Source organism: Polypterus senegalus, chromosome 3, assembly GCF_016835505.1.
Source record: "Polypterus senegalus isolate Bchr_013 chromosome 3, ASM1683550v1, whole genome shotgun sequence".
In the NCBI taxonomy this organism is placed as follows: domain Eukaryota; kingdom Metazoa; phylum Chordata; class Cladistia; order Polypteriformes; family Polypteridae; genus Polypterus; species Polypterus senegalus.
In genome coordinates this window covers 45084092-45106984 of record NC_053156.1, presented here as the reverse complement: position 1 = coordinate 45106984, position 22893 = coordinate 45084092, and the positions used below count along the sequence as shown (strand labels likewise).

The 22893-nt window shown below is 39.0% G+C and overlaps 1 protein-coding gene across 1 annotated transcript in view; it reads right to left on the bottom strand.

Annotated features, from left to right (window-relative positions):
• Positions 1-1090: 1090 nt before the first annotated feature.
• slc12a9 (solute carrier family 12 member 9) overlaps positions 1091-22893 on the bottom strand; it is a 253109-nt gene continuing 231306 nt past the window's right edge. Inside the window, exons 18-19 of the transcript XR_005632886.1 lie at positions 13347-13497; positions 1091-1270 (exon numbers count right to left, since the gene is read on the bottom strand). The gene's annotated coding sequence lies outside the window, so the exon portion shown is untranslated. The remainder of the gene's footprint in view (positions 1271-13346; positions 13498-22893) is intronic.

Sequence of the window (22893 nt, the reverse complement as noted above, 5' to 3'; positions counted from 1 at the left end):
AGCCTTACGAAAACCTGCAAATGGAGAGCTTCCAGCTTCTTCTCTCTTTGTCTAACTATGTCGATGTATAAGCAGTAAACGTATCGTGTTTATCAATAAATTGTAATTCTGCATTCTGTTTTTAAAAACCAAGTGGATTTCAGTTATTGTGATGAGTGCTAGAAAGTCCATTTGCAGTGAGAGGGGAGTAAAATAAAACAGGACCAGTAATTAATTGGTTAACTGATTTTTATTACCAATACTTTCCTACACCTTAAATAAAAGTTTGCAATTCTACTTGAAATAAACACATTCATTTAATGATCTGTATCCGGCATATTAAAAATGCTGCAATTTCCTGATAGTTCTTTCTTGAATGGTACAAAGTTCTGGAAACAGATTAGCATTAGTGATGAGCGAGCATGGAGCTACTCGAACGAGCATCACATGTGCTCGTGCGCCATGCTCGAGTCTCCGCCCCGCACGTTTCGCGGGTTGGAGACAGCCAATCAAGGGGCAGGTAAGTACTGCCCTCACTGTAATGCCAGTAGCCATGTCAGGTGCTGGCATTACAGTGATTGGCTGGCCAGAACACGTCATCGGGTGCTAAACAGCATGCACTGGCATATAATGTTTTTAGAGCGTCATTGTTCCTGTAAAATTGATTTTTTTATGGGTTTGGACGTGATTTTGTCAGTCTGTAAAAGTGGCGTACAACTCGGACAAACTGGTTCCCGACAGCGACTTGGAAATCCAAGATGCATCCAGACATCGTCCCCCAATGCTGTTCCCGGTCCATTTGGGTGGAGTTTCTGTCACTTTCGGACCTTTTCCACTGGACCAGGCGCCCTCCCCTCTTCAGAGCAGGGGGTGTCTGGTTGTCTCCCATTGACTTACATTATACTCGGGTGCATCGCCATGTGCTCGGACCGAACACCCGAACACTTTGGTGCCCGCTCATCACTAATTAGCATCAAACATAATGCTACCAATGTGGACCAAGCCGGCAGAACTAACATGCAGGCTTTCTCATTATAAAGATGATATTTTCCATATACTAATTAAATTTTCATCTTTCCCATGTGTAAGAATATAAATAGACACCACTCACCTAATTTTAAGTCATCGCCACATTTAATTAATACACAGTTGAGGAATCATCAGTGGCTATGAGTGACAGACACAGGTCAGTGGCTCCAGCGTTGTGCTCTGGAATGAAATCACCTAAAGACGCCACACAATGACGTAAGCTGGGCAACGTGCGCCGTCACTTGTGTCTCAGGGGAAACTTCTGAAAGTTGGAGCATTTGACATTATTTTAGTTACAAAAAATACTTAATAAACAAAAAAAAAGTAACAGTGAGCTATATTCCAAAACAACAACAGCTATAATAGAATTTCATGATATTTATCAAAAACATGCTTTGACACTATTTTACAATGTTATGTAGAAATCAAGTAGCCCAAATAGGACTTTGGTGGCTTTCATAGACAATTCCAGTTCAAGTGCCGTTAAAATGGCATTGAATGAAATCCTGTTGTTAGTTGTGGAGGGTCGATGATTAATTGGGCAGTTCAGATTTCTTCAACATAGTATTTTTGAACTAGAATTCAAACTGGGCTTAAGCCAATGCCAGCATTTTGAGGTTTTCTTCTTCAGTTAAGTATCTACAGAATTTTTTTTATTTTGACTTTGGAAATGTATTGTTTACAGCATTGAGAGTTCACATTAAAATACTGAATGAATAATAAGGGTTACAATTCTCTCTATGATGACTTTCATGGGGACTGAATACTTTATTATGCACACTTTTTTAATCTTCTTTTTAAAAAAAAAAATAAATAATGAATATGAACGTCATGTACTGTACTACTAATCACTACACTATATCAGTAAAGCTATCAGAAACTTTCCAAATGCAAAATGGGTGGAATCAGGCAGGGGAGAGAGTTCTCTAATCACTTTTATTCATTTTACCTTTTTCCATATTAGTTGTGGAAATTAGCTCATAAACAACATTGCGGCATGTACAGTACAGTATCTCGTCTCTCTCTTTTTTGTTTCTTTCCTCCTTGTTACTTTTTCCCTTTCGGCCACGGGTCTCGTAGTGAAATAATCTTATTTATTAATAACATCAAAGGTACTACAGTATTACTTTACGTCATCAGGACTTCTGATCCCTAGGAAACAAAACAGGATTTCTCTGCCCAACAACTATAGGGTGGTCCAGATCTAATTATACAATTTTCATTACGCTATAACTTAAGTTTATTACACAGAAAACCACCTGTAAAATCCGGGACCATCGAGAAGTGTGCAAACTGACGACATGAAGAATCGTCTTTGAGCTAAACGCGAATCGTCCCCACATAAGTCAAAGTCATCCAGATCTGCATAATTAGATCTGGACCACCCTGTACATGTCACTAAGTGGGATAATGAAATGAACAGAAAAGGAAATGTGCTCGTTTTAGCCCGATGTCACCTTTATCATATCATCTTGCCACAGGAAGTGCATCAGAATATTAAAGATGAACCCAAACTTAAGAGAGAGGATGAGCAAGGACGGTTAATCCACTCCATGCATTGATAATAAAACTAGAATATTTATACAAAAAGCTGTTTTGTTTGTCCATTCTTACATGATTTCTGACTGCCTTGCTGTGGCCAGGAAAGAATATTCATGCAGCTTCTTCTCTTCAAGATGTGTGAAACCACAAACTTATGGTGGCAGAAAATTCTAACTGTGTTTTATACCGAGCTATTGATCAATCCACCTCAGCAGTGAAAATGACTTCTCAAATCTTTTTGGTATGTTTGGATTTTAGATTAAAACACTTCAAATATTATAATGCTCCAGAAATACAGCTCATCTCTACATGCCTTACCCTCTGTGCCAACATCTACAAACTGCCACACAATTCACACTCATTGTGACACATTAAAGTGGAAGAGCACCTAAAACGGACACCTTTTCAAACTAAACATTATTCTTCATTCCTCAGAACACCCCATATAACATGGAGAACGCATAGCATTAGGACCTTTAAAGAGATGCCCTGTATACCATGCTGGTCTCCTTTGAAAAACTGTGTGCGCCAATACATCGGTTTTCTAACTCGCTTCCCCAAAGTCACAGGAAGCAGCAATGGGCACAAGATGGGAAAAATCTCCGTACAGAACACCAGGCAATGTTTCGATATGCACTTCGCTTCACTCCCCTGTAAATGTACATCTTTAGGGTGTGACAAGAGAGCCAGAGTGCCAGGTGGAAAACCAACAGAGAGAATGTGCCAGCTACACAGCAGGAGTCAAAGTCACAACACTGGAGCTGTGGGACAGCAACACTAACCACTGCAACGCCATGCTGCCCCTTTGACTCTTTATCAATTCATTTTGTTACCTAAACATTTTGTCCATTATATTGTAGTCAGAGACTTCTGTGAAAGCAGCTTTTGCTCATTCTCCTAAACTACCTCCTTTAATTATGGAAGGCCTGCTATCTGCTCACTGTTTCACTGATCCTACCGTGTTAATGACGCATTGTTTGATAATCTGGAACAGCCATGGGAGCATCATCTTACTTCTTTTAAATTCACAGACAATTCATGGCAGAATATGTTCCTAACTCGGTGTGCAAGCAGTCTGATTTAATTCATTATAAAATGTTAATTACATACAGTACAGTACAGTACATCTCTTTTGACTGTCAATAATGTACACTGAACTAGGCCTTGTCTCACATCCACCGGAGCGCACTGGACTACAATTTCCGCCCTTCTGCTCGACGGCCTTCAGACTGCTATAAGCTGTGCCGCTCACGGTGTTTGTCTTTTTAGGAATGGCACAGTTTAAGCACGGCTCGGCTGTCCTATCCTACGCTAAAGTGCTCATTCGGCGAATGATTCTGACAAACCCTGCGTGCTCCAGTGGGATGAGATTACAGCGGTCCACACCAAAGTGCAAAGTACCTTTAGAGATTCAGGGAGTTCAATCCGTTTCTTTACTACAAACTGTTTCTGAAAGATACAGAATTCAATGAAATAGTCCACCCATCCATCCATTTTCCAACCCGCTGAATCCAAACACAGGGTCACGGGGGTCTACTGGAGTCAATCCCAGCCAACACAGGGCACAAGGCAGGAACCAAACCCGGGCAGGGTGCCAACCCACCACAGGGCACACACACACCAAGCACACACTCGGGACAATTTAGGATCGCCAATGCAAGTAACCTGCATGTCTTTGGACTGTGGGAGGAAACCCACGCAGACACGGGGAGAACATGCAAACTCCACACAGGGAGGATCCAGAAAGCAAACCCGGCTCTCCTAACTGTGAGGAAGCAGCAGCACTACCACTGCGTCACCGTGCCACCCATGAAATAGTCTGTTTTGGAAAAACAAAACCTGACTTTTGTTAAATAAGTTGTTAGTTTTATAGCACAAGTATAGTCAGAATATTATTTGATGCATATTTTGAGCTGAAAAACTGCATTGTTTTTTTTATTCTTAACATCAGTTGAGGTAGAAACAACATTTTTTTTTTCTTTCAATCAATACTTTTTTTCTTTTCAAAATAGCCAGTAATTCATATTTAGACGATTAGAAAGACGTCTTTTTTCTGCAGATAAGAGAAAGTTGTTGTTTAAATGGTTTTTACAGAAATATGCAAGTTTGGGTTGATCCATCCATTGTCTTAAGCAGCTAACAGACAAGCAAATGCTAAAAGAACATAAAAAACTGGAAATAAGTGCTGTGCCACACTTTTCTTGGGAACACAAAGATGCGAAAGTATGATGAAGTAGTTGAGGAGCTTCTCTCTTCCTTCTGGGCACTAGGGGTTGCAGCATGTCTCTAAAAGTCCATTTCCCACACACGTTCATTTGGACACGGCAGAGGTCTCTGATGGACTTGGAGGGGGTCCACCAGGAAATCACTGACATGGAGGGACATCGAGTGGAAAGTCTTAGCAGACTTCTGTTGGACAGTTCACTTTGAAACACCTTCAGAAGATTGGAAGAGGAGAAGTGGCTTCTTTTTGTAAGTAATAATTATATTTGAAACAATTATATGTGTAGTTTAGAATTAATATCAATGTAGAAAAGAGGTTGTTTTTCTTAAAATACTGTTTGCCATTTTAAACCTTTGTCTCTCAAAAACTGGAAGTGATAGAACAATTCTGTTGCTGGAAAGGAATTAGCCCCTTAAATCTATAAAGAATATTTAAAATCTTTGACAGACGTGCAAAAAAAAAAGATTTTTTTTTTTGCAAAATCAGTGATATTTAAAATGAATGACCATAAAATGAAGCTTATATCAAGGAGAGCACTTCAAAACATTGTGCAGCTTCTCCTTGGTGGCATCCACAAGCTTGTGGAGTTTGTTTTTTGTTTTTTCTGTCCACCCTGGCCATCGGACCTTACTCTTATTCTGTGTTAATTAATGTTGACTTATGTTTATTTTTTTACTCTGTCTTCTATTTTTCTATTCTTCATTTTGTAAAGCACTTTGAGCTACATTTTTTTGTATGAATATGTGCTATATAAATACATGATTGATTGATTGATTGATTGAACACTCAACAGCAGTTGTTGAGCGCACTTGCCGAAGGCAGCTTAAGGGCTTTCATTTTTTTTGCCATGCCTCCTTTCACTTGTTCCTTACACTCATGTAGTTACTTTCTTGTTAGGTGTGGAGATTGGGGATTTCAGTATGGTTCTTAAATGGATTACTTACATAACTGCAGTTGGTTTAGTGCATTTCATGGTGTACATTATACTGATATATCAAAATAATTAATAAGGACCAACATACTATATACGACTGAGAGTGCTCTGTGCTGCCGTATCACCATATCATAGGCCGACTGGACCAGCAAAGTACTTTTACTTCTATTTAATTAATTACTTACTTACATGATGAACCCTGGTCTTGAGGGTCTTCCCTTATAGGTTTTCTGGTTAGTATTGTCACGTGTACAGAGAACAGTGGAGTTCTTAGTCTTATGTGCTAACCAACATGTAACACACACACTGCCATGCTCCAGTGCCATGGTTAGTGGGTAGGACTAATTTACCTCAAAATTACTGTCCTCCTTACTTTAAATAAGTACCTTATCTTGAAACATCGGTCTTCCTGATCGTCAAGTCAATTAACTTTTTAATATATAGACCAGGAAATACAGGAAGGATTTAACGTAGAAGGATGCAAACTGTTCTTGTAGGTCTTATTACAAGTTTATAGTCAGTATCTTCTTTAACACCACCTCATTGAATCATTTCTAAAGCACGTTAAAAGAGCTTCCTGGCATCTTTATTTGATCTGCCAAAACAGGCAGAAAAAGAAACCATGCTTGTGCTCCTGTGTGGGGCACGAGAAGAGCTCTGGGAGGGGAGTGGGCTCTCACTACAGGGCCACACATGAGATGAAGCACAATGTGACATGTAAAAATGCGGAATTACAGCGCTGCCCACAGCTGCCATCATTGTCGGGCTCCCCTTTGCCTCTGCCACCTTCATGTATAACCAGCAACCCAGAAAACAGAACACTTGTTCTTTTCTCTACCTGAAAAGGGGTAATCCTTGCATCAAGTGAATGGGGAAAAAAAAAGGAAAGAAACAAAGTTTTTTTTTTTGTTAAGATTTCTTTTTTTTGGTCAGCCATAATCCAATGTGAGAGTTAGCAACAGTGCCAGAGGATTAAGGCCTAGTCAAAGGTCTGAAGCCTGGGTCTTGGTTATTTAGGGCATTCATGTGGAGATGAGGACACACACAGGCATACCGTCTGAATGGAAGTACTATCCCCCTATCCCAACACTGACAGAGAAAAGGCCAGCAAAGAAAGGAGAAACTGAAACCCTTCAGTTGAATGTGAAGGAGGAGGTTGTGGAGGATTATGGGAATATTCATGATGGTTGTTAAGGGTTTCTAGAGCTGAGATTATCTCCTTAGCCTCTCTGCAAACACATATCAGGGGCAATATTGTGTGCTGGCTGGTGGATTGACGGCTCGAGTGAGGACAACAAGAGAGACAGATTCTCTCAAGATGCTGCACAGTTGGTCCTCCCTCCTTCCTCTCTTATTTTCTCAAGGGTCTAAACGTGCACCCTCTCAGTATGAAGTGCCTCCTTTCAGCCCCCTAGAGCCACTGGAGCAGGAAAAAATGTTTTTGAAATCAAGTATGATAGTCTTCTCACCTTCAATCACAAGGCCAATAAAATCCGATGCCTATCATTCTGAACTGGACCAAGGAAAATTAATAAATGCAAATTTCTGAGCACTGAACAAATATTTAAATGTATGAAGCTCAAAGACTAAAAAAGGGAAGGGAAGAAGGAGGAGGAGGAGGAGGAAACTAGCTGAACTCACATCAGCCTCTTCAGATCATCATGATAGAATCGGCTGCCTGAATGGACGCAAGCAGATAGCTTTCAGGATAATCTCTCTTCTTGCTATGTTTACATTAAGTGTAGAAAGTTTCAGCCAAAAAAAAGGATCACATTTAATTTAACTCACATTCATTGTATTATGGAAGGTAGTAAGATGGTGCAATGGTAAGCAGTATTGCTTCACCTCCTCAGAAGTAAGTGTTGATCCCATGCCCAGCCATTGCACATGTGGAGTTTACATGTTCGTGTTTGTGTGGATTATCTCTTTTGTACATCCAAAATATATGTACAGTGGTGTGAAAAACTATTTGCCCCCTTCCTGATTTCTTATTCTTTTGCATGTTTGTCACACAAAATGTTTCTGATCATCAAACACATTTAACCATTAGTCAAATATAACACAAGTAAACACAAAATGCAGTTTTTAAATGATGGTTTTTATTATTTAGGGAGAAAAAAAATCCAAACCTATATGGCTCTGTGTGAAAAAGTAATTGCCCCCCGAACCTAATAACTGGTTGGGCCACCCTTAGCAGCAATAACTGCAATCAAGCGTTTGCGATAACTTGCAATGAGTCTTTTACAGCTCTGGAGGAATTTTGGCCCACTCATCTTTGCAGAATTGTTGTAATTCAGCTTTATTTTAGTTTTCTAGTATGAACCGCCTTTTTAAGGTCATGCCATAGCATCTCAATTGGATTCAGGTCAGGACTTTGACTAGGCCACTCCAAAGTCTTCATTTTGTTTTTCTTCAGCCATTCAGAGGTGGATTTGCTGGTGTGTTTTGGGTCATTGTCCTGTTGCAGCACCCAAGATCGCTTCAGCTTGAGTTGATGAACAGATGGCGGACATTCTCCTTCAGGATTTTTTGGTAGACAGTAGAATTCATGGTTCCATCTATCACAGCAAGCCTTCCAGGTCCTGAAGCAGCAAAACAACCCAAAGACCATCACACTACCACCACCATATTTTACTGTTGGTATGATGTTCTTTTTCTGAAATGCTGTGTTCCTTTTACGCCAGATGCAACGGGACATTTGCCTTCCAAAAAGTTCAACTTTTGTCTCATCAGTCCACAAGGTATTTTCCCAAAAGTCTTGGCAATCATTGAGATGTTTCTTAGCAAAATTGAGACGAGCCCTAATGTTCTTTTGCTTAACAGTGGTTTGCGTCTTGGAAATCTGCCATGCAGGCCGTTTTTGCCCAGTCTCTTTCTTATGGTGGAGTCGTGAACACTGACCTTAATTGAGGCAAGCGAGGCCTGCAGTTCTTTAGACGTTGTCCTGCGGTCTTTTGTGACCTCTCAGATGAGTCGTCTCTGCGCTCTTGGGGTAATTTTGGTCGGCCGGCCACTCCTGGGAAGGTTCACCACTGTTCCATGTTTTTGCCATTTGTGGATAATGGCTCTCACTGTGGTTCGCTGGAGTCCCAAAGCTTTAGAAATGGCTTTATAACCTTTACCAGACTGATAGATCTCAATGACTTCTGTTCTCATTTGTTCCTGAATTTCTTTGGATCTTGGCATGATGTCTAGCTTTTGAGGTGCTTTTGGTCTACTTCTCTGTGTCAGGCAGCTCCTATTGAAGTGATTTCTTGATTGAAACAGGTGTGGCAGTAATCAGGCCTGGGGGTGGCTACGGAAATTGAACTCAGGTGTGATACACCACAGTTAGGTTATTTTTTAACAAGGGGCAATTACTTTTCACACAGGGCCATGTAGGTTTGGATTTTTTTCTCCCTAAATAATAAAAACCATCATTTAAAAACTGTATTTTGTGTTTACTTGAGTTATATTTGACTAATGGTTAAATGTGTTTGATGATCAGAAACATTTTGTGTGACAAACATGCAAAAGAATAAGAAATCAGGAAGGGGGCAAATAGTTTTTCACACCACTGTATGCTAGGACAAACATATACACAGGGCCAGTAAACTAGACTGCCATGCTGTACAGGACTGACACCATATATTGGACCACACAGGTGAATAAAACGCATATGCTAAGATTTACAATAAAATAGATAAATACCTTGATGCCCACACACATTTAAGTATAAACACATTTATCAATTACAAATGTTTAAAGCTCCTAACACTAGAATTTAACATAGAATAAAAAGGTAGCTGGCAATCATGAAAAGGAAAACAAAAAGCCCACTAGAGAGGCACTACAAATAAACCTCTAGGGCTAACCAGACATTTGGAAAAGGGACTAACTCACCTTAATAATTTAACTTATTCTTAAAATGTTTATAGAAAACCCAACTTAGTCATTATAAACAATACTTTCCAATGTGCAATGATGTGCTCAGTGCAATTTGTTCTTTAGAAAATTAATTATTTTTGGAGTCAAATTTTCAGTAACCCTGGTGCTGCTAGCCTGTTTTCTGGTTGCTTGTTGCAAGCAACTGCAGCGTGTTTTACAGTTTTTTTTTTTGTTTTTTTTTTACAGTCGCTTTAGCACTAGTTTCAGAACCTTGATGTCATTTTTCAAAACTCTAGACGTAAAACTCAAAATGGTCACCACTTATAACACAGGCTGTTCAACATTTATAACATTGCATTTTGCATTCATATTGTTAAAGAAACCTTGCACTTACAGAGTCATGGAGACATTTCTTCTGATCACCAGCACACACAATACCAATAGTGTCACGGTGTAGTTGTTCATACAACCATTAGATATTGTAGTAAAGAGTATATGATGTATGTTTCATCATGGTGCTACACGTAATGTCACTGTAAAAGGACCACTAGAGATAATGCTGCAGATACAGTGGAATCACTGAAGAAATCTGAAATTTTTTGATGAATTACAACACTGTAAATCACACCATAGGTTTCCTTTACAGTAAATGAAAGTAACACTTATCTACAAAAAAAAAAATTAAACTGCAGTGTTCTTCACCTGCCTTACAAAAAGCAAAACAGAATATTACAGATCTCACTTATTTCCAACAACCCTGTCATGCAGATTTCACCACAGGTTTTCATCAACATCAAAATGAATATTCCCTCTTGCCAAACATCTTGGAAAGAACCTTCAGGCATTTTATGCCTGATCCACAACCTGGGTCACTTATTGATGCAGGCACCTATCATACACTTTCCACCTCCATGTGGAAAAAATAATCCTCAATTTGAGGAAAGGAGAGTATGGGAGCAAGTCCACAGTGGCGAATTGTGGATGGACCTAAAACACCCTACCTGCATCAGATGATCATGGTTGGAACTGGACATCGTCCAATACAGTAGCATAGGTCACACCAACAGCTCTACAGACCTGGGGCCTCATGTATAACACCGTGCATAGAACTCGCACTATAACATGGCGTAAGCACAAAAGCTGAAATGTGCTTACGCACAGAAAAATCCAGATGCAGGAATCTGTGCGTACTCCAACTTCCACGTTCTTCCTCTACATAAATCCCGATCAGCGTGAAAACTAACGCTCGTGCACGCACATTATGTAACGCCCCCAACTCCTCCCAGAATTACGCCTATTTGAATATGCAAATCAATATAAATCGCCCTTAAGCTCAGCCTTCTGTGAAAAGACAATGGGAAAAGCACGGGGAAAATATAAGAATTTCAGCGAATACCAAGTGGAGGCCAAGGAAAAACATACTATTTGTTCAAATAAACCGTGGTGTAGTCAACAAAAGGAAGTTGATCGAGTGACATAGCATGTTGGAGAAACTTGAAAGCTCACGTTCACAAAATCACACAGTGCCGGAAATAAAAAAAGAAGTCACATATCAAAGTCACCGTGAAAAGGCGAGTCGTAGCCCACCGTCTGAGTGTCATATGAAAGCTTATTAGGGTACAGAGAAAAAAAAGGCACACAGTGGGGAAAAAGCACAAAATGTCAACTTCAGTCTCGACATTTCCACTTTAATCACGTAGTTTATTTTGTCATTAAAGTAGAACATCATAAACTTCATCATGAAATCATTTAATTAACCAGTTTCTCAAATCACATCGTAATTAAAGTAGCACGTTAAATGCTTTGTTTTGTATTTGATCTTCTACTCGTATGTGATCTATGTGTGTGAATCACTACTTGCTTCTTAAACTGGCTCTCTTCCTCCAACTCGACTCAGAGTCCATTACATTCATGATATTACAGCTCTCTGAATAACAAATACTGAGATGTATACGCGATATCATTTTAATGATGATAGGAGTTAAAGCACGTTATTAAACATGGGTTTCACAATGCTGTGATTGTGCACGACCTTCGATGAAATTATTTATTGCAGCAGTACTCATGGGCAGCTCTAGGCTTGTGACGGCCCTGGGCAGAGAAAGAATCGGTGGCCCCTTCGTCCGCCGATGTCAATATGGTATCTTATGCACGGCGGATGGCCACGTCCGTTGCGGACACTGCATAGCCGCCTTGTGCTCATGACACAAGCATTTAACTTTTGTCGAAATTTGCCGCTGCGTTTTTAGCCATGTCGTTATTTTCTCTTTCTGTTTTATATTCAATATATATTGGCGTGGCCACCCCTGCAGTCCTTGCTTTTCTTTCTCCAAATAACCGATCGCCACACAATCAGCTCTATAATAGACATTAAGCCATCTGTATGCTTAGAGCGCCGATTCTTCAAAACATTTAAGGAACATTGAAATGTCTTCGTAGTACATGTTTAATTATTCTATCCTTCACGACACTCCCAGTGAAGAATATAGATTATTTAAATGAAGTTAAAGTTTTATCTGTATAATTTAATAAACATATTTTGCTGCATTTCATCTTAAAAATGATATCAACATTATATGTAAATACGCGCTTTATAAAGTGGCTCAGGTTGTGCGATATTATAATTAGTGCAAGTTTACAGTGAGGTAATCGTACTTATAAGTACAGATAGCTCTACAAGGTGCAATTGATTGAGTGCGTTTATAGTTCTTGGGATGAAACGGTTTCTGAACTGCGAGGTCCATACAGGAAAGGCTTTGAAACGTTTTGCCGTGGCTGAGGTAGTGTGTACTTGATACTGTATACCGATAATTCTCTTTCCGATCAGCTGCTGCTGTGATTCACACTCAGATACAGTGATATAAATACTCCGAGTGGTGCAGTGATTGTAATATGGAAAAAGATGATCCGCTGTGGCAACTCCTAATGGGAGCAGCTGAAAGAAGAAGAAGAAGAAGAAGGAGAAGTGAGAGTAACAACGCTAAAGCAGTTATGGTATTTGGAATACTACGGCTATTCCCTGGACCATTATATCGTTACAAATTAATTACAATCAGATGCATTACCCTAATAAACAATATGCGGTTAGTTTGTGTATTTATAAAGCCGCGTCAGGAAAATAAAAGAGTAACCACACAGGAACAGTAGCACTGCTTTGATGCTGGGTGCTGCCAGTCTGCAAAACAGAGCGGAGAACTTGCTTATGACAAGGTATGAGGTACCGTGGAAAAGTGCGTTGCTTTACGCCAAGTGTAGGTTTTATACATCGGGATTTGAACGTGGAAAATTTCTTACGCAACATTTCTGTGCGTACGCACCGTTTATACATGAGGCCCCAGAGGTAGCTCTTTAAGGAACTCCACAAGGAGCTCTGCATTGTATGAGTCAATACAAGGTCTGCATCCCACCGCACCATCTTCTGATATACCCACACACATGGTGATGTTGGCTCCATATGGTCCCGGAACTTAAATGGTTGCCTGCTGGCCAGCAAAAGTCTAACTTCTCTTCCATGTGTTGGCTAGATTGTATGTAGTCTGCCTCATCCATAAAAATGAACTGCTGATGGTTTTCATCAGCATCCAGGGCCATCCGATGGGGAATCTTTCACAAACAGGCATCATGACACTGTACATACCTCGACATACTCAGTCCTCAGTTGCGTCACTCAATCTCCATTTCTCTCAAAATGCACATAGTTTAGGTGTTTTTAGGGACATTTTGTACCTTTTCAGCAGCCATGCAATGATAGGCAAAATGTATGACTCTCACATTGTTGAAGATGTCTTCATTGTCCAGGATGAGCTGTCTGATTTCTGTAAGGTGACTGTCATTTCTGGCCTGGACCAACCTAACCACAATCTCCTCTCGGTCGTCAGTTAGGAATCTGCCTTTGCCTCTACTATTTGGTTTAGTCTCAGTTCTGTAGGAACAAGTACAGGAGAAATATGACTTCATACTATAGAATACATTTACATGTACATAGTCACATAACCTAATCTGTGCTACACATTGGAATGTAGTACACAGTCATTTGAATACTAACAGTAGCCTATGGTACTGAAATGTTCACTGTAGTACATATTGAAGACTTACCAGTTCTTATTGTGGAAGGGTCTGATGATTGAGGCCACAGTTGATCATCTGAGGTTTGATTGAATCATTCTAGCTACCTCAGGCATTGTCATACCATGATTTATGATATGGTCTCCAACCATTGCCCTGATCTCATGGGATACTCTTTGCCATTACTGCTGCTGTCTTGGTCTGTGGCCTTGTCCTCGACCCAACTCCCCAAAACCTCTCAAACAGGGCCCATGCCCTCCTCTAAGACAAAGCCCATGACCATCTCTCAGATGCAGTGCTTGTCCCCTGACATTCTGGTGACCACCACGTCTTCCTTATCCTGTTGGACCTTCTGCCTGCTCCATGTTAGAGTATTGCTATGTTGCTGTTGATTCCACTTATTCATACTCCCAGCACAAGATGAAATCCATCATTAACAAATTGGTGTCAGTGAATCTCATTATTCTGACACTTTCATGATGTAAACATGGGTTATTGTACCTCATTTTCCATAAAGCCATGCTTTAAGAAAAAGTCAACAATTACGTTTCATTTAGAGCAGTTGTATCAATTGATAGTTAGCTCATGTAATGAAATGAACAAACAGTCATCTGAAATACAATGTGTGAATTACATTTTGAAATTGTAATACTCTGATACTAAGCTGTCTCATTTGAATTATTAGTGGTTTCAGTTAGAAGAACAAATGATCTTTGGTTTATTTGTATTGTATCCAAGCAATTGGAAGAAGTGTTAGAGTTTTGAAAAATGACAAACGTTCTGAAACCAGTGGCAAAGTGACTGTAAAAAACTGTACAGGCCCTTGAGCCCTGGGGTGTTGTCACCATACTTTTACTCAGATTTGTGATGTGCAACCTGAACGTTTCAGTTCCACTTCAGGAAGACCTTTTAAGCAACCTATTGACTTATTTTTTGTGATTCAATTTAAACGGTGAGTGAAGTTAACACGTTTGGCTACTTTGTAGTACTTATTGTCAAGAATCATATTGAAAAAAAAATTGAAATTTAGGAATATTTGTGTCTGATGTTGAAATATCATTTAATACTGTGCTTTGACTACATTAATCTAATTTTAGTGCTTTCCATAATGCTTGCTAGGATGTGATAATTCCGTACTGAGCTCATCTTTAGATGCACACTGTACAGTATTAACACTATAATAATGAACCATAGTTTAAGTAATAAACCCAGACAAAATGGCATAAATGCAAATAACTTAATTATGAGTTCACCTCTAGATATGCACTATATTAGAACTAAAACTAAAGATTATGGATTAAGCAAATAATTCACACAAAGCTGCATTAACACAAATAACTTAAATACAGTATTGCCCCCGGAATCCGAACACCCCAGAACTCGAACAACTTGGAATCCAAACGAAAAATTTGAGCAAATTTTGCCCCGGAATCCGAACGCTCAGCACATTGTTCGTTTGGGTTTGTGCGTACGTTTCCCCCAGCACTCGGGCCACCCATACGCTTTGGCGTTCAGTTCGTTGTCGGAAGCTGCAGTGAAAGCATCTTGTGTGATTTTTGCTGCTAATTCCATGCTTTTGTGTCTGTTTTGTGTTATTTTTTTATATAATAACAACTTAGTGTATTTGCCATGGGTCCTAAAAAGTCCTATTTGTTAATATTTTACCTTAAACTTCAGTGTATTTTCTGTTAAAATCATTTTGAAAATTCGAGTTCATGGGACCCAGGAATGGATTAATCCAGTTTCTATTATTTTAAAGGGGAACGGATTAAGTTCGGATTCCAAGGTATCACTGTATGGCCTTACTAAATGTTAGAGCATTAACCAGGAAGACTTTTACATTAATGACAGCTATTAGCAAAAGGAATATCGACTTTCTTACATTAAGTGAATCTGATGGTGCCACAGTTTTAATTGAAACTGCACTTTCAAATTACAGCTTTAATCATGTGGTTCGCCAAGGCAAAAAAGTTGTCAGTTTAGGAAATATTTACTCAAGCTGATTAAAGCGTAAAGATGTCAACGTTGTTACATTTGCGTCTTTTGAGTATCTTGCCACTGTTATTTAAGGTGTGTCCCAGTCACTCGTATTGTCCATTTCTAGACCTCCTAAACAAAAGGCATCCTTCATTGAGGAATTCTCAGACTTCGCATATATAACAATAAGTAACTTTGATAGGTTCCTGATTGTTGGTCATTTTCATTTTCATGTCGATAACCAGTGTGACCTGAAAACAAGAGATTTCATAAACCTGCGCTCATTTAATCTCAAACAGCACTTCAACCAGCCTACAGATAAGGGAGGACACATGTTGGATTTAGTCATTGAAAAAGGATTAAAAAATTATGTGAGACAGGTCATGGATATCAGTAGATCATGCTACATTTTCATGTTATTTAATGTAGAAATACTGATAACTACAACTATTGTTAAAAAAAGTTACTTTGATACATCTGCAGTTTCAAAGTTTGCTAATATTCTAAACAAGGAGTCCATTTGTAGTGATTACCTCAACAACACTAACAATGTTAACAACAAGGTGTATGAAAACGTGCTATATAAATAAATGTTGTTGATAATTGTACTGTATGAGAAAGGAACATGTTTTTTCATACAATTCTTCAATTTCATCATCAATAGTGATTGGAGTCTCATACACTGTAACTTTCTCTACCCTGCTGTCTTTTACTGGAGGCGACTCCTCGGCTGCCCTCCAATGCCCCTGCTGACACCGCTCAGATCTTCCACAGCTCCTTCAATGTGGCTTCAATGATCTTTTCTCTACCATATCCTCTGGCTGCACCTTCATGCCGCCAGCTACCACCTGACAACACTCACTTGGAGTCAGAGCCAACACCCTCTGCCTGCCCTTTATCTCCACCTCTCTTATTTCTAGACTTGGTCTCTCTTCCTTTTGCCAGCCTTCCTCCTGACTCTATATTCTATTAAACTATGTACGTGGGCCAGCCTGGAACCCATTCCACATTGTCACTTCTGACTTCTGGTGTAGCTTTCTGGCCACCTGTCGTATCGCCATAGTTTCAAGGTACAAATTATTTTTGTCATTGTCTGAATGCCTTCAATTAGCCAGGATGTGTTACCTAGTCTGACTGTTTCTGGTCTGCTGCACTTTCCTAAAACAATTCAGCCAATTGTCTTCTGGCATTAAGCAGGAGCACAGTGTTCTGCTAAAGCCACCGCATTCTCTTTGTAGGGACCTTTTTTCTAAAATGGTGTACTGTATGACTGCTACAGCCAGAAAAGATGCATCTGTTGAACCCTGCCTCTGTCCTCCATAGTTCTCTTTCAATGCTCTATGCTTACCTCCATGTCCACCACAAGACCAATATTCCAACTGTGAGTTTCAGTGAATTCAATACTAATCTGATGTGTCAGAAGAGTGTTTTTCACTTCAGTATGATTTTATATGACTGCAAATACATTCTGTATAAAAAGTCATAGGCTGTGGAGTTTATAAGGCTCGCTCAGAGGCAATGATCACTTTGAGTGAAACATGTATGTAAAATAGCAAAATGCGGGGCATATTTTAGAGTAAACCACTCTAGAAAGTTTATTACCATTTCTAAATCTGCTATGAGAGATTAGCTCTGTTACATACAAATGTGATGCACTTGAGCAGCTGAATATCGGCAACACAGAAACTCGTCTTTAGACACATTTACACCTAGTAAGAAGCAGTATTGATCGGCATTGTATGATCAAGAAGTGACAATTCTTATATGATATGCTACTGCAGCTGTACGTTTGTCTGTCCAGGATTTTAAACCACCTGTAGCTCGCAAACTGTTTGAAATAAATACTGACCTGAAATTTGGTACACATATACTATATGACATCTACTATCTGCTTTCAGGGCGATGATTGACCTCCAAGGTTATTTCTCTTTTTATTTAATTGTAGAATGAACTCTCGGAAGCGTATGGCGCATGCGTACGGTTCCGTTCTCATCCCTACCACCTTCGCCGTCACTTGACCTACCGTACCTCTTTATATCTTAAATCATTCTTGAGGCAGATTGAAGACTTAAGTGCCAGCTTAAGTGAAAAATGAAGGAAAACGTACTAATTGCAACACAAGCACTGATTTAATCAGTTTTAACGCGAAAAGATGCCGATGAAAGAAGAGAAGAAGCAGGCCAGTAGGGTGGAGATAAGAAGAGCTGCTCAGGAAGCAGCAAGCGCATCAACCTCCGAGCAAATGAATGCTAAACATACAGAGAAAGAGGATGAAAACTAGGAATGCTCAAGTCAAGTGTATTCACTGCACGTTATCATGCAGTGTGCCATTACTGGTCACACATAAATACTCTATATCATGTATGACGATATGGTGTGTTAAAGTTAATACAACTGGGCTATAGAAGCAACTGAAGCTTAGCTTTTATACTTTATAAAGGCTTAATGAAGCTGAAAAGGGTCAGCAACGGCATGAAGGTTTAAAGCCAATTTGCCCCCAAGGTCTTAATCCAGCAATTTACAGTGCAGATGAAAATCAAATAGGCGTTACAGAAGTTCAGGAACAAGACAACACTAAAATAACTAGCAGACACTATTGCAATATAGGCAGCCTAACAAGCAGCATTATTAATGAGAAGACAACAAATGAAGTGGATTTAAAACTGGATGGGCTAAAGTTGTGAGTCCGAAGTCTTAGCATTTAAAACTCGAATGAAGAATCAAAGTCATGTGATGCTTCCAGGGTCTAGAAATAATCTTTTCAACACCATTTTGAATAAACTAAACCTAGAAACATAACAGTTAGAAGAACTTGTGGGTAAATGCAATGCACTGTAATGCCCAGAGGCTTTAATGAAATTGATCCTGTTTCTCTACCTTTAAAATCTTAAATAGTTAACTGAGATTTCTAACGGATCCTACAAGAAGCACCTCAACTGTTCATATACTTTAAATTAGATAGAAGGCAAGCATATCTGAAAGGCAACTGAGTTTTTAAATGTAGGATTGCATCTCAGATAATGGTTTATTTCCTTCAAAACCTAAGGGTTACATGAAGCTATTTATGAGGAAAGAGAAATACCAATTATTATTTTTATTAGGCAAATCAATAACATTTCTTGACTGTGACCATTTTATGAAGAGTAAATATATTTTCATACATTTTATGACACTCCACGAGTATTCTTTTCTTCCGCCCATGCCGAAGTTATTTTAAATTGCTTTTCCTTAGCATCAAAGAATATGAAACAACATTTTTAATACTTTTGCATGTATGAATCCTAATCTGACACTCCAAGCGTATTTAAATGTTTCAGAAATAAACTTAAAAAATCCTTTACCATTTTTTAAAAGAAGGGTGCGTTTCAACAAAAAGACGTTGGTGGTTAACATTCTTTTCCTGTTTATAAGAGCAGGAAGCAGAGTGAAGAAAACAATGTTCATCAAATAAAATTGTTCAGATAAACATAAGTTGCAGCTAACACATTGCATTGCTGGCTGGTACAGCACACACCCATAAATGGGATGCAGTTATGCACTACATATACATGTCCTAATCACTTTAACTAGGTACACCAAGCAAACACTCAGGTGTGATAGATAGACAGACAGATAGATAGACAGATAGATAGATAGACAGATAGATAGACAGCTTAATATTTTTCAGTGAAACATAACACAATGCTTCAATGCCCGTTTTTTTGACAGCCTCCCAGCTTTGATTCCCAAAGACGACAAGAAAAAGCTTTCAAAGAAAAAAAAAAGGAAGAAATCTTGGTAGAGGCAATTCAGAGAGAGACCCCCCTTCCAGGCAGCTTGGGTGTGCAATGAGTATCAAAACATTGAGTCAGTACAATACACAAAACAGAACACAAGTAATCCTCTTCACATAGCTAGATGGTCAATCTATCATTGCCATCTCAGAAATACAACAGACCAGTACTAATGACTTTGTCCTTGCACAGCACTGCTCACCAAGTGCAGGCTCAGAGTGCTGTGACAAGTCTCAAGGCAAAATGCAAGAATAGATCGTACCACACACTAAATACTAAGTAGAGACAAATTAATAATACTAATAAACAATTACATTCAAATAAAAATAAATGCAAATATATAGACATATACTATGCACATGCACACACATAGGTAGATGTGAGGAAACCTGAAACAGAAATAATGAATTCAGAAAATAAATTAATGAATGAATAATCTATTTCTTGGATGCGATCCTATCCACATGTGGTTTCCTATTGTTTCTGAAATATATTTTTTCTTTTTTTTAATTCTGCAAAACTTATAACTTAACCAATCACAGCCTGCTAAAAGCATTTTAATTCTTCTTCTCATTTTTTACATTAATGTTTAATTTAATATTTGATTCTATAGAACTGCTGTGTCCTGGCACCCTGCGTGAGGTTTGTTTCCTGCCTTGCGCCCTGTGTTGGCTGGGATTGGCTCCAGCAGACCCCCTGTGACCCTGTAGTTAGGATAGAGTGGTTTGGATAATGAATGGATGGATGGATGGATGGATGGATTGATTTCTCTCCTCTACACAATATCCTGCAGCACTAACATGATTATTTATATTACAAAGTTCAGTAGAATAGAACACAGAGACTAGACACATGCAAACAATTCAGAAACCTCACAAAAGTGAAGCTTAATATTTCTATTATTGAGACAGTATCTTACATGAAAATAGATGCTCAGCATTCTCTGTATTAAAAATGGATATCTGTTACATTAAAATGAAATATTACTTTCAAAATTGAAGGGGTTAAACATATATAAATTAAAATTGGGGATATTTGTTTCTGAGTGGAGCAATGAGAAATAATCTTATGTGAGGCAACAACACCTTTCAAAATAAAATACAAACAAATAAAACTAGACCGGAAGTATCCCTCATTCACTTAATGAAGTTAGAATTCTATTTTAAAAGTGTCCCAGAATTGAAAATCCACATGTGAGTGCTGCAAGTTGTTTAGGAGGTTTTTTTTTTTTCATTCCAAAGACATTAGCTCCTCAGCTTTCAGCTCCCTGGAAGAGAAAGAACAGCTGAATATAACTAATTTTAAAAGAAGGTGTTTTAAGGCTTATACAGTAGGTGTCTTATTTTGTCCATCACATCCAGAGGTCAGTTTGTGGTTACAGACTTAAAGCAAATGTTCATTTGGGTGCCTTTTTGACTGGTGAAGTCTCTGCAGTGGAGTCAGCTCAACTCTTATCTTTGTTATCAGATGAAGTACAAAGCTGACCAAAGTGTTAGCAAAGCTGTAGATTAACAATTCACTTTAGTTTTCACTTAGGAGTGCAGATTGGAGGGTACAGTTACATTTCTGCATCCCTGTTAAAATGTGCTGTTTTAACAGTCCTTTGTGTGTCACTAAACACCTAGAAAAAAGGGTAATGTTCACTTTATCCTACAGTGCTATTATCTGCTAGAAAACCTTTGTCTATTACAAAATGTTCATGGAGAAGTGTTTTACCAACTAACATGAAGCAGCACATTAAAACACAAACTTAATTTACTCATTACTGTAAATCTATTGCATAAATTACAGGAAGAAAATGCACTTGTACTTCAGGTTTCTATGTCATTATCACATATATAAATAAATGTTTTATGATATTGAATCTTTGCATTATATAATGAATATATTTAGAGAGTTTGTCTATACAGTCTACCAGAGTCTATTGCCCTTCTGAAAGTGACCATAACTTTAACCCTAACAATCGGCCAGTCATACAAAGACCTGCTGTAGATGACTAGAACATCTTCAATAGCAGCACCCAAGGTGTGATAGGGAGAATGCAATTAGCAGGCTGAATATTGTCCCCCACATTAACCCACTGTTTTGTGTGAAATAATATTCTGGCAAGAAACATGTCTGAGGCAAAGCCAGATTTTAAAAACAAGTAGTTGTTTGCTCTCCTATACTTCACGCCACTATAAAGCCTTTCCTGACATGGTGCTATACCGAGTGATTAGAAATCAATTTATTTTGAAATATGGCAATCAGCATCGGTTTGCTTTTTAAATATTTAGAAGGAGGAAATCACCTTAACCGACTGTCTTAATATGCGTATTTACAGAATAGGGCCGTTGCCCCATCCGCCTCATTCCTCAGTCACTTTTCAGCCAGGAGTTTGGGGGACGAGGAGGTGGTTTGAAGCACGTGAATGTTCTGCAGTTGTATAGGTCACGTGTGAGAAAGTAAACGGTCAAAGCACAAACGCCAGAAGGCGTCGGCGTAGTGTGTGGGAGTATGCAGTCACCCGAAGGCGAAGTGTGGGAGGCATGCGTGGGAGTCGCCTGCTGCCAGAGGCGGCCCAGATGCTTGGCAAGGTGCCGTCATTAGTAAAAGCTCTTTGTCCCGAACGACAGTAACCACCAACTGTTGGACTTTCACACTCAGTCATTCTTTCATACAATATGCCACCTTTCGTTTTAATTGCAAGCTGAAACAAACCAAGCATTTGAAGAATAACGTCATGTTGTTTGGCTTTCGTCACACTTTAGAACTACTTCAGTATACTCTTCTCTTTTAAGATCGACTGAACTTAAAATGAAATACATGAGGAAAAGTCGCGGATTGGATGCGTTCATTTAGCGAAACACTTGGAATACAGTAGCCTACATACACAAATTACGATTTAGCACTCACGCGTAATCGCACAGTCTCTTAAGAAAACCAACAGCTAGAACGCTAAAGGTTGAACTCTACTGTAATCCACTGCTTTCGAAAATTTGATACAACGTAACCATCGCGACGAAACATTGTCAAAGTGCAATAGTGGTGGGAGTATTAAGAATCACGGATGACTAATACCTGTCATATTTTCTAAAGTGTACTCTCTCAGCAACGATTGAACCAAGTGATGCTTTGTAAAATGAATAACGCGAAGCCACTCAAAAACGTGTAGTTTGATTGTCTAACCACTCTTGTGTAGCAAAGCTCAAATGGAACGAGTTTGCTGCCGAGAACAGACAGCTTTGTTATGAAAGGCCTTTTTAGCTTTTAATCACTTTTTTTCATACCAAAATTCAATTAGCTGATACCGTATGATTTTAAATTTGACAAGACATCGGCGTTTTAAAATTTGATAAAGTTTCTTGATTTTGTTAATATTTGATATTAAGTTTTTTTTTTTATGTGATATCCAGATTTTCAAGTCGATCTCAATCTGAGAAACGGCATTCGCGCTTGTGGGCAAGTGTCGGCGACAGAGAACGGCCCAGATTTGACATAGAGGGGTGTCACGGGAAGTTCGG